General features: G+C 42.0%; 1 protein-coding gene and 1 long non-coding RNA gene across 3 annotated transcripts in view; one reads left to right on the top strand and one right to left on the bottom strand.

Annotated features, from left to right (window-relative positions):
- Positions 1 to 13,542, bottom strand: part of sncb (synuclein, beta) — a 223,853-nt gene that overhangs the window by 30,617 nt on the left and 179,694 nt on the right. The gene's annotated exons all lie outside the window — the stretch shown is intronic.
- LOC110956344 (uncharacterized) overlaps positions 1 to 13,542 on the top strand; it is a 31,296-nt gene that overhangs the window by 8,170 nt on the left and 9,584 nt on the right. Inside the window, exon 2 of the long non-coding RNA XR_007944618.1 lies at positions 20 to 136. This is a non-coding gene — a long non-coding RNA (uncharacterized LOC110956344). The remainder of the gene's footprint in view (positions 1 to 19; positions 137 to 13,542) is intronic.

Below are 13,542 nucleotides of genomic sequence, written 5' to 3'. Positions count from 1 at the left end.
TTCTGCTTCTTTTTTTCAGCTAAGCGAAGCTGTCAACAGAGGCAGAGAAGCAGCTTTAAGTGGGAGACAGAAAATGGATGGAGGAAGAACAGGAGCGTGACATGAAGAAGAGAAAGAAGGAAAGAACAAATTAGAAGTAAGACAACATGTACAACGTCACCTGTGTTCAATTTAAACAAATGTCTACACCTTCTCATAAATGCATCATGGGTGAATAGTTATATCTTGCCTATAAATGTGCAGACAAAACTAAATGTATGTTTAATGAAAGCATAAACAATGCAGCAGCAAGGTGTAACTTCATACAGACAGTCTAAGGAGGCTGCTGGTGAGCACCATCCATTATGTGGTTGTACTGAAACTCATTATTACCGCTGGCCTCAGTTGTCACAACTGAAATGACTTGTATAAGTGAATCATTGCCACTGTTGGAGTTCCAACTGGTGGCTAAATCACAGAACAAACCAGCATCCCCTATCATGCACGTCTCCTGCACTTATCCTAAGTCGCTAACAAATCCTAACTCCAAGCAAGAAAACAAATTAGTGTATGTCCCAAAAAATCAAAGTAGTGCTTTCAACCTGCAGAGCGAAACATTTGTCTCCCCCTTCTGGCAGTAAGAGTCATTACTCAGACAGTGTCGACTCATGGAAATGACATATGCTTCACTGTTAATCTTTTTGTGACTACATAGTCCCAGCATTGAGCTTCTTTTTTATGTGGAACATCAAAAATGTTCTAGGATACTTCCTGATTTTGTTCACCACAGTCTTCACCATACTCTTAGTGCCTGTAAACTACTCCATCTTTATCACTAAGATAGCTCTCCTTGCTAACTTTGGGAAACAAGTACTCATTGGTTGACATAAAACTCCAAACCACTGGTGCGTCAGGGCGGGAATGTGACCACAGAAGGCAAATTTTAAAAACACAGAGCGATTTAGCTGGCATTGATAGCTTTTATAAGCCTTGTCAGCTTTTGTAATTTGGTCGTTTATATCTAACTACCACACTAGCTTTAACTTCTTTCCCTGTGTTGGTAATTAACCATCCACATGGCCACAGAGATTTACAACCGAATTATTAAGCAATTTATTGCGGCCTGATCAGAAATTTAAAAAACATGTGATGGACTATTAAGTTGATGGTGCCACCAGACAAGTCAGCATCTCCACTGGACACGTTTGTGCACACAGTCCTCACCGAGCAAGTCGAAATGTGATATTTTGACTAATAATGTGCGAGTTGAAGGAAAGTCAAATCACCTCTGGGTCATTGAAAATGTTACTGGAACATAATTTGTTTAAGCTTCATACAAATGGCAGGTCCCGAAGAAAAATGTTGGTTCATTACAAAGACAAATGTTGGAAAAATGAACCCAGTATACCCGCTGTGTTCTTTTCAAGCTGGCATGCAGTTCAACCTAACAATTGGTCTTTCACCAGGTGCTGGGCTGCTAAAGGCATATTTGTCATTGGGCTGCCATTATTGCATTGACACAAGTCATGTTTTCTTAATCTATAATTACCCTGCAATTGCAAACCAGCTGTAAAATCACAAGTGTGGCTCCTCTCTACACGTTGTTGGTCTGAGCTGCTAAACTGTCCCAGCAGTTTCTTTTTTTATATGCATATAATTAACGTGAAACTGCTGGAGGTCACTGGGAGCATTCTCCTTGCAAATCTGTTGAACGGACAAAATGGAGCGCAAAATAGAGCCTCGCATCTGACCTTATATAACATTTCTGATGGAATCTGCTGGACAGCAATGAATATGTAAACTTCCTCAATAAAAACAGTAAAGCTTTGGCTAAGAGCCTGATTGTGGATGGTTGAGTTTTCCAGGTGCTTGATTGCAGTTCCAGTGAAAACAGCTCTTTGGATAATTGTCCTGCCATCTCAGTCCCTCCCCAGTGATCCATTTTATGAGAGACAGAGTGGTTAGACCGAATCCTGGGGGGAGAAAAACAAGATATCAGGCCGTCTTGCTCAATGTAATCCTCAGTCAAGTAAGGCAAAAACCGTACGAACAGATTAGAAGAGAAAGAGAGATACGGTTAGAGAGCAAAAGCAGAGGCCTTGGTGTTTTTCTAGCGAGGCTCTATAGTCTAGCACATCCAACACAGGGCTGCAAGAGGCTTCGAGGGAGTGCCTGGCATGGTTGGCATGGTGCCGTGGCCTGTGCTGCCTGGTGCATGCCACTCATTTCTGTGTGTAGCTGAAGCTGTCGCCACATGGACAGCTGGTTGCGAGCTGCAGAGCCCTGCAAGAGCGCAAACCGCCACATCCTTTTACACCGTCAATAAGTTATAATGCATAATACCCAATAGATCTGCATCAGTTTACCCCTCTCTATATCACTACCAAAGAGATTTGTCTGAAGACTGACTGACCTCAGACCAGCGACTGGAAACAAAATGACACCCTGAGGCGATCCACAGCAGTGCAACAGGACCCTGTCCTGAGTTAGATGAGCCTGCTTTCAATCAGCGCACATCAGGCTGTATATCAGGTCTAATTAGTGCATGTGGGCCTGCAGCACAGAGCTTGGTGTGAGACATGAGCTTTCCGTGCACTGCGAGCTCTCCCCCGCACGGCACGACCAGGCCTCGTGCCTATACGGCTCGCATTGCGTGGGACGTGACGCACAACTTTTATGGGCTTGCTATTTCTCATCAACAGCACATGTGTCACAGTCTGAATAAGATTCCACAACAACTGGATCAAACACATGAAACACGGACATCCACATCCGTGCCGCCCTCGCACACACACCGTGGCGTTCGCCAGTGCCAAACATCTTACAAGTCTTACAAGAGTGGATGGATTTAAGCCTTAAAAACATTAAAGTTGTAAGGAAAAAAAAATCACATGCTACATTAAGGTGAGATGCATCAGGGGTAAATATGGAGATGCATGAATGAGTCTGCAGGACAGAAATACAGAAACGAGGCAAATGTTGCGAAGGATTGCATGAGAAACAAAGATGTGGTTTTCTTTAGCTGAGAAGGAATCTATGTGATTTTTTTGTAATAGATGTTTAAACTTACACTTATTAAAGCTTGAGTATGGTACTTTTACTATATATGCACTTCCACTAGAATTACCTTGAGCGAGTTCACAGGGACAGGTAATTCATCGCCATACAAGAGCTTTAAATCTGCTATGATAATAACACAAGACAAGCTCAACAGTGAGACATTTGTCAAAAGCATCAGCAGTGTTTCTGTCACTACTTCCACTGCTGGAAGGGGGAGACAAAAGTTTCAAACTGCAGGTTTAACATGGTGGAGTATTAATCCCAGGATGAAAAGTGAAGGTAGCACAATGGAAAGGTGTGTGGGCGTTTGTGCACGTGTTGGTTTCTTTTTTTTCGGCCGAAGTCGCTGCACCTCTGAGTGCCTGAGGGCAGACGTTGGCCGAGCTGTGTGACTTTATTGGGAAAATTAGGGTAAGTGGTGTGGTGGGGAGCATGTGGGCGGGGGTGGGTTACTGACAAGGGAATTTACTTACTGGCCTTCGAGAGACGTTCCTCAGTTACGTTGTGGCTGTTGAAAAACTAATCCTTGCAGTAAATCATGACATTATACATCCACACAGCTAAAATTATCCTGCGAAGGTCAGGCAGAAATTGTGACCAGGGTTTGGCTGCAATCTGACAAAGAGCTAGCAATCCAGAAGCAGACAAACATCCAGATAAACATAGTTCTATCACTCTGGCAACTTCACACAGATCCCTGACAATGTCCAAACATTGCAATTTCAATTTGCACGCCCTGAATCATTACACAAAATGCAGGTATTTTAGGTAGGCCGAAATTGTTTTATTATTTTTAACACAGTAATTGCAAGGCAAATGGTCTTAATTGTAACCCCAGCCTCTGAAATAAACAAGGCTGAAAAATGAAAGTGGTGATTATGGTTTTCACTGGGTCCTGATGTGGGATTTGTGAAGCTGCTGCCAACTGCGTTTTCATGTCACTGTTTCGAGTTCCTGCCCAATATAGACACACTGAATCACTCATCAGAACACATGCTTTAATGGAGGACAGTTCGAAGGCTCTGTCCAGCACAGGAGAGATGCTGAATCTTTCTGCCCCCTTCATTCCTCCCCCTCAGTGGAATGTTCCGTATGCTGTACCCTCCACAATTACCCCATACCCCTGTGATGAATGGTGGAAAAACTGGATTTGACAAATAATATCTATCAGTGTTGCCTTTTTCCACAAAACAGTTAAACAGCTAAAGCGCAACCAGAAGACGTCTACAAATGCGTTATTATAACATACAGGAAGGATTTGAGTGCCGCAGTTTGACTAACGCTCAGTCAGAGACTAAATCTTTAAATCTCTGCTTCTCCTGATTTACATTTTAACCGCCTTTAGCAAAGGTTCCTATCACAGCATGTTTTTTTTTTATTCTTGAAAGATTAGACTACATTAACTACTATGAACACAAAGCCAGGGTTATTAGAGAGACATTGATGCATGCATTCTTGTTTTGATGGCTTCTACACAGAGAATCTTTCACTCAAGCCCTGTGTTGAGGCAGCGTTGGTTGTAGGGCAGAGGTGAGGGTGTGACCTTTTTCTGCATAGACTTGATTCCTGCTTCTTCAGCTTGGCAGTCTCCCGTTGGATGCCCCTGCCCTGGCTTTGGCCATTCTGCTGCTGCTGTGCCAGTGTTGTGTTTGGCCAGACGCAATAAGAATTGAGGTGTTGGCAGCATGTAAAACCTTCAAACACACACACTCACAGACAATACCCCGAGAGGCCCAAGCCTGTCAGACACAGGTGCATTGATTTAAGACCCAAATTAGATTTTAATTTGGCTTCTGTCTGTTTTAGGTCATTTATGGATGATTTGCTGACCGATGTGGTGGCTCATGTCGAGAACTGGGCAAGTACGAACACACATGGCCAAACACACACACTCATAAATCCTTCATGGCAGAGCTTTCTAATAAGATTTACATTATAGAGAGTTGATATGTTGACATAAAGGCATCTAGATTGCTGTAAGGCTAACAAAACAGTTTGACTTTTTTGCGAAATGTTTGCTTTCTTGCAAAGAAATAAGAAAATCTTATCACCCACTTATGTGAAAACCACACTAAGTCCAATTGGATTCCCTGTGGATGTATTAAAGAAGAATTTTGTTGATTTCGGGCTGGTGAATTTCTCATTAATGTGGCTATTGTTACATTAAGTGTTGTGCTAGCTTTGCATTTCTTACCTCAGTTGTAGAAACATGGTGATACAAGGAGCTGCACAAAACTGCCTGTGAACAGCGTATTTATCGGGGTGCCTGGCTTGACCTTCCTACAGAATGAACCATTTTACTTGTTTGTTTTTGGGTCTGACCAAAAGTAAACACATAAATTAGCTGCCTAGAACAAACCTTCTGCTGAATGCATTAAGGATGTTCTTCCAGCACAACTTGCCAACTGACCTAATTACTGGCATCTTCATCCTCATATGTCGTTTACATGCATGACTTTCTGGAAACTGAACAGTGAAGTGCATTCGCGGTTTACTTCATGGACCATAATGCAACTGCAGGTCATTTCAGTTCGATGGTCAGTCGTGAATAGACAAGGAACAAACTCAGAAGGATAGAAGCAGATGTAGAAGGACGTCTGGAAACTGGTGGTGTTCCTGCGCTCACTGCTCTGCTACCCACTGAGCATGACAGCTATTGCTACAAAGAAGAAGAACTGTTGATACCAGACTTGACAAATCTTCATGCGTCGATGGAGGAGAGCATCCTTAGCTGTGGAACTAAACCAGTGAATTTACTGCCTTGATAAAGATTGTGGAAGAAAGGGCCAAGACCACCTGGCCTAAACGCTCAGCTCTCCATCCAGGAAGTAAAAGCCAATGCAACAAGTTGAACATAATTTTATCTGCTCTCATTTTCTATGACCTCTTGAACCACTCACCCGAATACAGACCACACCCTTGATTTGTACAGCTTCTCATCCGATTGTAGTTAAGAGCGCAAAGTTAACATGATCCATAGAGCCAAAACAACAATGTTAATAGGACATGCACAAGGTTAAAATAAACCTAAACATTCCTTCAGTGTGAGCAAGACCACAATCAAAGACTGTGCCCCAAAAAAGTCTTATAAGGATTCCTCACACTTCCATGTTTTTTTAACCAAAACATTCTTTCTCCGGCTGATTGAAAACAGGCTTGTCCAACTCTTGTTGGCTGCGATAAAGTAATTTAATTGAAAGTATAGTGTGAAAAATTGTGCTGACATTTATCCTTATCTAGCATGACTGAATCTCTTTAAGTAGCTCCATAAGACAGAAAGATACTTTAGCTACATAAATCCTTTTCTTTCACTGAAATGTCTGCAGTAAATCAGAGCCAAATCCATCAACTCACATCCTATTAACATTTACAACACAAGATCTGATAACTGCAATCCTTTGCTTATGATCTATGTAAATACTGAAATTATTATTACCTAACAAACTCATTAGCTTTCGTTGATGAGTTACACATGAACATCTGATGGCTATAAGTCCCTGATAATACATTACTTCCATTCATCCATTAGCTGCAGCTGATTTATCCTGTAGAGACTACAGGGTGCTGGAGTCTATCCCAGCTGACATTGGACAAGAGGTGAATACGCCTTGGACAGATCTCCAGAAACTGTTAGCGTATGTCCACATAATGATCTATGGGCTTAAAATCTTTATGTTCAGTTCACAACTATGCATATCAGCCTCACCAACCTTCCAAATTCAATACTCCTTCAATATTTTCCTTCCTGGAAGTAATTAACAGTAACCCTGATGATACAAATTGTATCTTGGCAAATCCCTGAATAGCCGGTGGCAGCTTATCTGCCACAACAGGAGCTACCTTGAGTAACCCCCTCTTTCAGCTCGTCTCACTGTGATGCAGGCACTTTTCCATACACATATCCCTGCAGCTGCAAAAACACTCACTCCTGCATGCTTGCACACACATTATTAAGCTAATTTGAAGCTTTAAAGAGATTGTAGTTGCTCCCCCAGCTGAGGACGAGGTTCATCCTGTGGAGATATTTTAATGAGGGAACACTGATCTACATAAGCCAGTAAGCAGGAGGGCATTAGACGTTACCTCAGTTCATCCCTCATGCTTCCATTAATTTCTCAAGCCATGTATCTCACTTTCTCACCCACAATATTTGGCAAATCTCACCGAACGTGCCTTGGGAATTGGTTATTATTTCTGATTCCCTTCGCCAATTATGCCCCTCAGACTTCCTCTCTATCCTCAACTTCTAGTCAATCTTTTATCTCTTAGAGCTGCATTAAGGCAGCAGAATGACAAAAATAAAGGATGAACAGCATCTTGGCTCAAGAGGCAGCCAGCTAAATACCCCCTGCAGGCACTTCTGCTTGGTCAGACCATATAAAACTAGCCTAATGACAGTTCTGGAGTCAGCTCAAGCATCAACATCAGTCTTACAGCTAATGGGTTGTGACTTGCCAAAGTGAAACCTAATTTTCACCACCGACCATACAACACTCTCTCAGTGTGAGAATCTTTAAAGCATCGATTCACTATCATGGTGGACCATATATGCGCATATCTTCATGTATATGTCTGCAGAGGTCTTGGCACCACATGCATGCCATTCAAACAAAAGTGTTTTGACAGCAGACATGAAGATTCCGCACGACCTTGGTTTCTGCAACTGTCTGTTGTCACTTGAGGTTTTTAAACATGGTTTCAGCTTCCAGAATTGTGGGAATCTATTCCAAGCTCGAATACAGAAGGCTTTTCAGCATTTTGTACACCGATGAGCCAAAACATTATGACTGCTTCTGCATAACATGCATTGGTCCTTCGTGTACCGCCGAAACAGCTCCAACCTGCCGAGGCATGGACTCTATAAAAGATGCCCTGTGGTATCTGGCACCAAGGCAATAGCAGCCAATCTTAAAATGCGAACTGGAGCCACGGCAACATAGACTGTACATAAAAGATGGGTGTAGCAAATGTGACATCACCCATTGGTTTGTGGACTACTGACTGGAAGCACCAAGTTTGATGTTTGGCTAAGTTGGTCTTTTGAAACCAGACATAACAAGCGAATAGTGGGTCTGACGTATCTATTTTACTGTAAATGAGACTGCAATTTGCAAAACAAGCTCCATGCCATATTTCAAAGGTCCTAATACTATCAAGTGAAACTATAAAGACAATGTTTACAGAGGTAGCAAATCAAGCAAAAAGTAGGGTCATTTTCTCATTGACTTCTATACAGTTGGACTTCTTTTTGCAACCAAAGATGACGCCCTGTGCAGGCTGCTGTACAGAATGCAGGTTAGATGCACTTCCAGAAGCTCTGTCTATCTTTTGTATAAAATCTACACTCTGACAGTTATCTGTAGATGCTCTCCACTGCTGACCATGAGCAATCGACTGTCCTTGCCATTTCAGAAATGCTTTAATCCAGTCACCAACTTATCTTGATTCAATATCCTGTTGTTCTTGGTTGATTTGGATCTGTTCATCTCTTGCTAAGTGCTGTGATAGTTGTTTGAACTTTCAAATCAAATTCAGCTTATTTAAAATGGCCTAATGTGTAAACTTTTGTCTTGTTTGTTCGTTTACTGGCCTTCGTTCTTTGTACTCAGACATCCATTTCAACAAAACTAATGCGGCCTGTTGTATTGGGTTTATCTTAGTTCATGGTCTCAGTTTGAAGAGTTCATTCTCATTTAACATGAAGAACTTACAGCTGCTGCTGCTCATGCCAGAGTCAGCACAAAGACAACATGAGAGTCTGTTCCTGTCAAAATCTTAAAACATGTGCAAGGTCAGGGATGGAACGCAAAACAAAAAGAGTGTCTAGAGAGCTTTAGCTTTAACAGTGCATGCTTGGGAAGTCGGCTATGCTAAAAAACACTTCATGTAATGAGTTGAATGACTCTCAGCAGTCTTTCATTAAACTCATCATGTCAAGACAAAAATATCTTTTTCCACAAGAACTGTTGTTTTTCAGTTGGAATGGGTCTGAAAATGAAAACTTGAAAGTTGAAGTTGAAATGACCTGGGATTGAGAAAACTTACGACACTGACAAAAATAGAACCGCAGCATACAACAGAAGTGAAAGATCTCATTTCTGCTGTTGTAGTTCGGAAAGGGTTCAATTTAGCCAGCTGTACGTGCAAAGTTTTCGTGTTGCAAAGTTCAACTGGTGACAAAACTTTTAACTATTGATTTTATCCATACCCTACTGCAGTGCGATTAGATCATGTGCAGAGTTCGGAAAAACAGAAAACTTTAAAATGTAGCTTTATTCAAATGACACAATGCCACAGATGGCAAGAAGAAAGACAAGAACAGGCTGTTGACATGTTGGATGCTGGCATATCAGTTAGGGCCATAGCTTGAATGTCCACAACGCCATCATTTATTGTCTAAGAAATCGTTTGAGACAACCTACCACATGACTGCAGACCACCACCCAAGCCCAGGATCATCACATCCAGTTCATCCATCTGTAAAACCATTTGCAATCCATGATAGACACTCCTGATGAAGTTGTTGTTGTAGACAACCAATCTGTGAGGAATCGCCTGAGGGAAGGTGGTTTATGATCTTGTCGCCCCACACCAAAGCCTTGATTTATCTGCAGAACAATATCATAATCGGCTCCAGTGGGAAACCACTCATGGTAGTTAGACACTAGCATGGAGGATGGTTCTTTTCACTGTTGAATCTTATTTTCAGCTGTACAGGGCAGAGAGCAGACAGCATATTTGGTCTTGTACACAGGAAAACTGTGTGGATGTTAACAGACACAGAAGATGTCTATATTTTATCAATGGCAACCTCAATGCCTAGCAATATTGAGATGAAACCATCCCATCCATGGTTATCTGGTACATTTGCCCCCATCACTAGACGTTTCACCAAGATGATGTCCTCATCTTTGCCCATCTAGCAGCTGAAAATGCCCCAGTCCTACCATGTCCTGCGTATTATAGAAATGTCACTCTTGAACATCTGTGGGATGCTCTGGATGTCCAACAACGTGATCCTGTCTCTCAAAATGTCCACTAACTTTGCCAGCCCCGTCAGAAAGAGTGGTACAACATTCCACAAGATCATCAACAACCTCATTGACTCCATGTGTTGCAGATGTGTGACTCGTAACTGACGTGAGTTTTTTTTCCTTGACCCCACTCTCCATCTGCTAATTATCACTTCCAGTATCGTGCGCACTTACTTGTGTAATGATGTCCATTCTGTTGTAGAGATGCTGCGTGCTGAAACAACAAATACTTACTCCCCTGTGTTTAAAAAAAATGGTTAAAATTTCAAATATTAAAGGCTGTGTTATGTATTTTTGTTCAGTATATTTTCTTTTAGGGGTACAGTCAGCAATATTCATCTAATAATTTTTTAGTCAGTCATCTAATATCTGCCCATTCAGTGTGTGCACACAAAAATATCTGGTGTTTGTACACAACAGAGGCTCTGTGAAAACAAACAAATCTGGCAAATGCTGACTGTCTAAATATCAATCCTGTATGAGCTGTGTTGTACGTTTTACAGCTATAATAAGATCATCTGGAGTTAGGAGTTTAACACTTCAGAATAGTTCTACAAAACTGAGCATGGCCTTTTCTTCTGTTAATCCATGGAAAAAATGTTGTTTGCTGTTCACTGTTTTTGCAGGAAATTTGGTATTAATTAGTGATGAGTGACTGAGTTCATTTACTGAGCTCATGTACAGTTTTGAGGTACCAGCATTTTACTTGAGCATTTCCATTTTACACTGCTTCATAACTTCCCTCCACAGCTTTCCGAAGGCATATTGCACACTCCACTACATTCTTTTGACAGCTTCCATCCATCCATCCATTACATCCATTACATCCATACATCCATACACTGCTTAATCCTCATCAGGGTCACAGGGGACTGGAGTCTGTTCCAGCTGACTTGGGGCGAAGGCAGAGGACACCCTAGACAGGTTCTGTTCTGTCTTCAGGGCTACATAAAGAAACAAACAATCACACTCGCATCCAATTTAGAGTTGCTAATTAACCTCGACATATTTTTGGACTGTGGGAGGAAGTCGGAGTGCCCAGAGAAAACCCACGCATGCGCAGGGAGAACATGCAAACTCCATGCAGAAAGATCCCAGGACATCAATTAATTTTCTAGCTGCAAGGCAACAGTGCTGATCACTTATCCACTGTGCAGCCCCTTTAGACCGCTTCAGTTAGTTTAAAAAGTAAGATTTTACATGGTGGATAGTACAACTTTTTATTTTTGCCTTTAAAATACAACATATTGTTAAGGATTAAACCAGGAGTTTTGGCTTCTGACATCTTCCAAAAAGCAGCGTGTAGTTTGAGTCATATTACAGATGTCAATGAGGTGTTAACAGCTCACCAAATAGTAAGTTTTCCCTCCAAACTTCTCACATGGTTTCATTTCAATAAATGTACCAATATCTCAGCAAAAGTCACGGATTAATGAAAATGCAATAAGAGAGCAAACCAAGCCAATACTTTATCTTTAGTACTAAATGTAACTGCTAATACCAATACACTCTTACTTACGTTGGATTTTTAATGCAGAACTTTCTAGTGAATTAATTTTATTTTTTTATTTTGCATTTTATAACAACGATAACCATTCTATATTAAGTTTATTAGATAAAGTTAGTGAATGAAGGCAAACTCTGTCACCTGAAGGAAGCAAAGGCCGGCTTACAGTGGATTGGTTGGAGCTCATCTCAATGACAGGCCACCCAAGCTGCCAGCCCAAACAGTATTTATAGAAGACATTTGTCTTGTTTGTGATTATTCCAAAACCAAATCACTTCTGGGTAGTCTGATTAACAATTCTCAGAAAAAGACAAGTAGGAAGCAGGTGTAGAGTCTCCCCCTGATTGTCTGGCAGGCTCATGGTGATGACAAGACTCCCAGAACTGTGCACGGATGAGAAATAGTCCATTAATATGCTAAGCTAACTGTCTCCTAGCTGCAGATTTTCATTTAGTGTACAGACATTAGAGTGGTGTCTATTTGATCATCAAACTCTTGCCAAGAACACGTAAAATCCTATTTCTCCAAAGGTCAAATAATTCCTCTAATATCTTTACAAATGTTTCATCTACATTCATCTCACAAATTGGAGCTAACCATCCATTTACCTTCAGTGTCCACATGAACAGAAATAAGAGGGCAGAACAAAGAAAAGTTAACAGAAAGAGACAAAAGGTGCAGTCATTGCTATCTGATGTGAACCGAGAGCTCAGATTCAGGTATGAAGACATGAATGGAATGAGGTAATCTTGGATCTCGGTGAGTAACGAACAGAAAAGGAGTTAGAGCATTCGAGGACTGTCCCCTGACTGAACTTTAGTTGATCAATTAACTCCATTATGTTAATCTGGGATGCACTCCATGTTCCCTGTGGCTCTCAGTCTACCCAGGAACCTAGGGATGAGCCAAGACACAGAGAACGGGGAGACGAGTTCATTTCCCACTGACCGGTGAATGAGGTCATCAAATGAGGTGCCTGGGGGCCATCTGTCCTCTTGTGAGGTCACCTCAGGGTCTAATGCAGCCTGGAAATACAATACATGTCCTATGGGGGACCACTTAGATGCCTTTAAAATGGACACGCTTGAACAAGGATTTATCAGAGATTGTTCTGTCTGTTTTTATTTGCTTTCTCATTCGCCAAAGCTTTAATCGGGCCCAGATTTTTTTTTGTGCATGATACCGTTTAAACCTGATTCAGCGAGGGGTAAAATCAAACACATGTAAATGTACACCCACACATGTGTACGAGAGACACGGAAGAGCTAATAAACACAGATACGTTCTTGGTTCCGCCACAGCCAGGTGAGCGGTAACATCTGCAGCTTTTAAGAGCAGCACGAAGCTGTTATTGTGTTGAGACTACTCTGAAGCATGCATCCCAAAGGTGATTCATGACAGTTTAGGACCCAGGGTCTATTGCTTTGAATGATCATACCACATCAAGGCCGTTTAAATGACCCAGAGAAGCGGCCCTGACTAAAAATAAAGAGGCAGAAAGGCCAAGAATAGCCTTGGCATGGAAGGAAGGAGTGAATTACTGCCGCGATAAGCCATGATTCCTACACATGCAGTTGGATCACGATGTGGCGGGGGAACGCAAATTGGTACCAGCTGTGTGGCCTTGGAGTATGCCGCTGCAGACAGGAGACAGGGTCCAACTATGCGGATTAATCATTTACTCATATAACACAGCCACGTTGGAAACCTCAGGCACTCACTGCATTTATCTCCATTCATGTGTGGTGGCACTCAGGCTTGGCGCAGCAGTGTGTGTGCGTGCATGTGTGCATGCGTGTGGCTCCGAAAACAATGCCAGCCTCACTGCCCACCATCTCGTCCATTAAGGTTGAAAAGGAAGAGGTGGATCAATCATCTCCGAATCGTGAGCAACATGATCAGTTCAAGACACCCCGCCTACCCCTTCTGCACCTCCCCATCTCGTTCCCACCATAATGCTCC

Source organism: Acanthochromis polyacanthus, chromosome 10 (assembly GCF_021347895.1).
Source record: "Acanthochromis polyacanthus isolate Apoly-LR-REF ecotype Palm Island chromosome 10, KAUST_Apoly_ChrSc, whole genome shotgun sequence".
Lineage (NCBI taxonomy): Eukaryota > Metazoa > Chordata > Actinopteri > Pomacentridae > Acanthochromis > Acanthochromis polyacanthus.
This window is presented reverse-complemented; position numbering and strand designations above follow the sequence as displayed.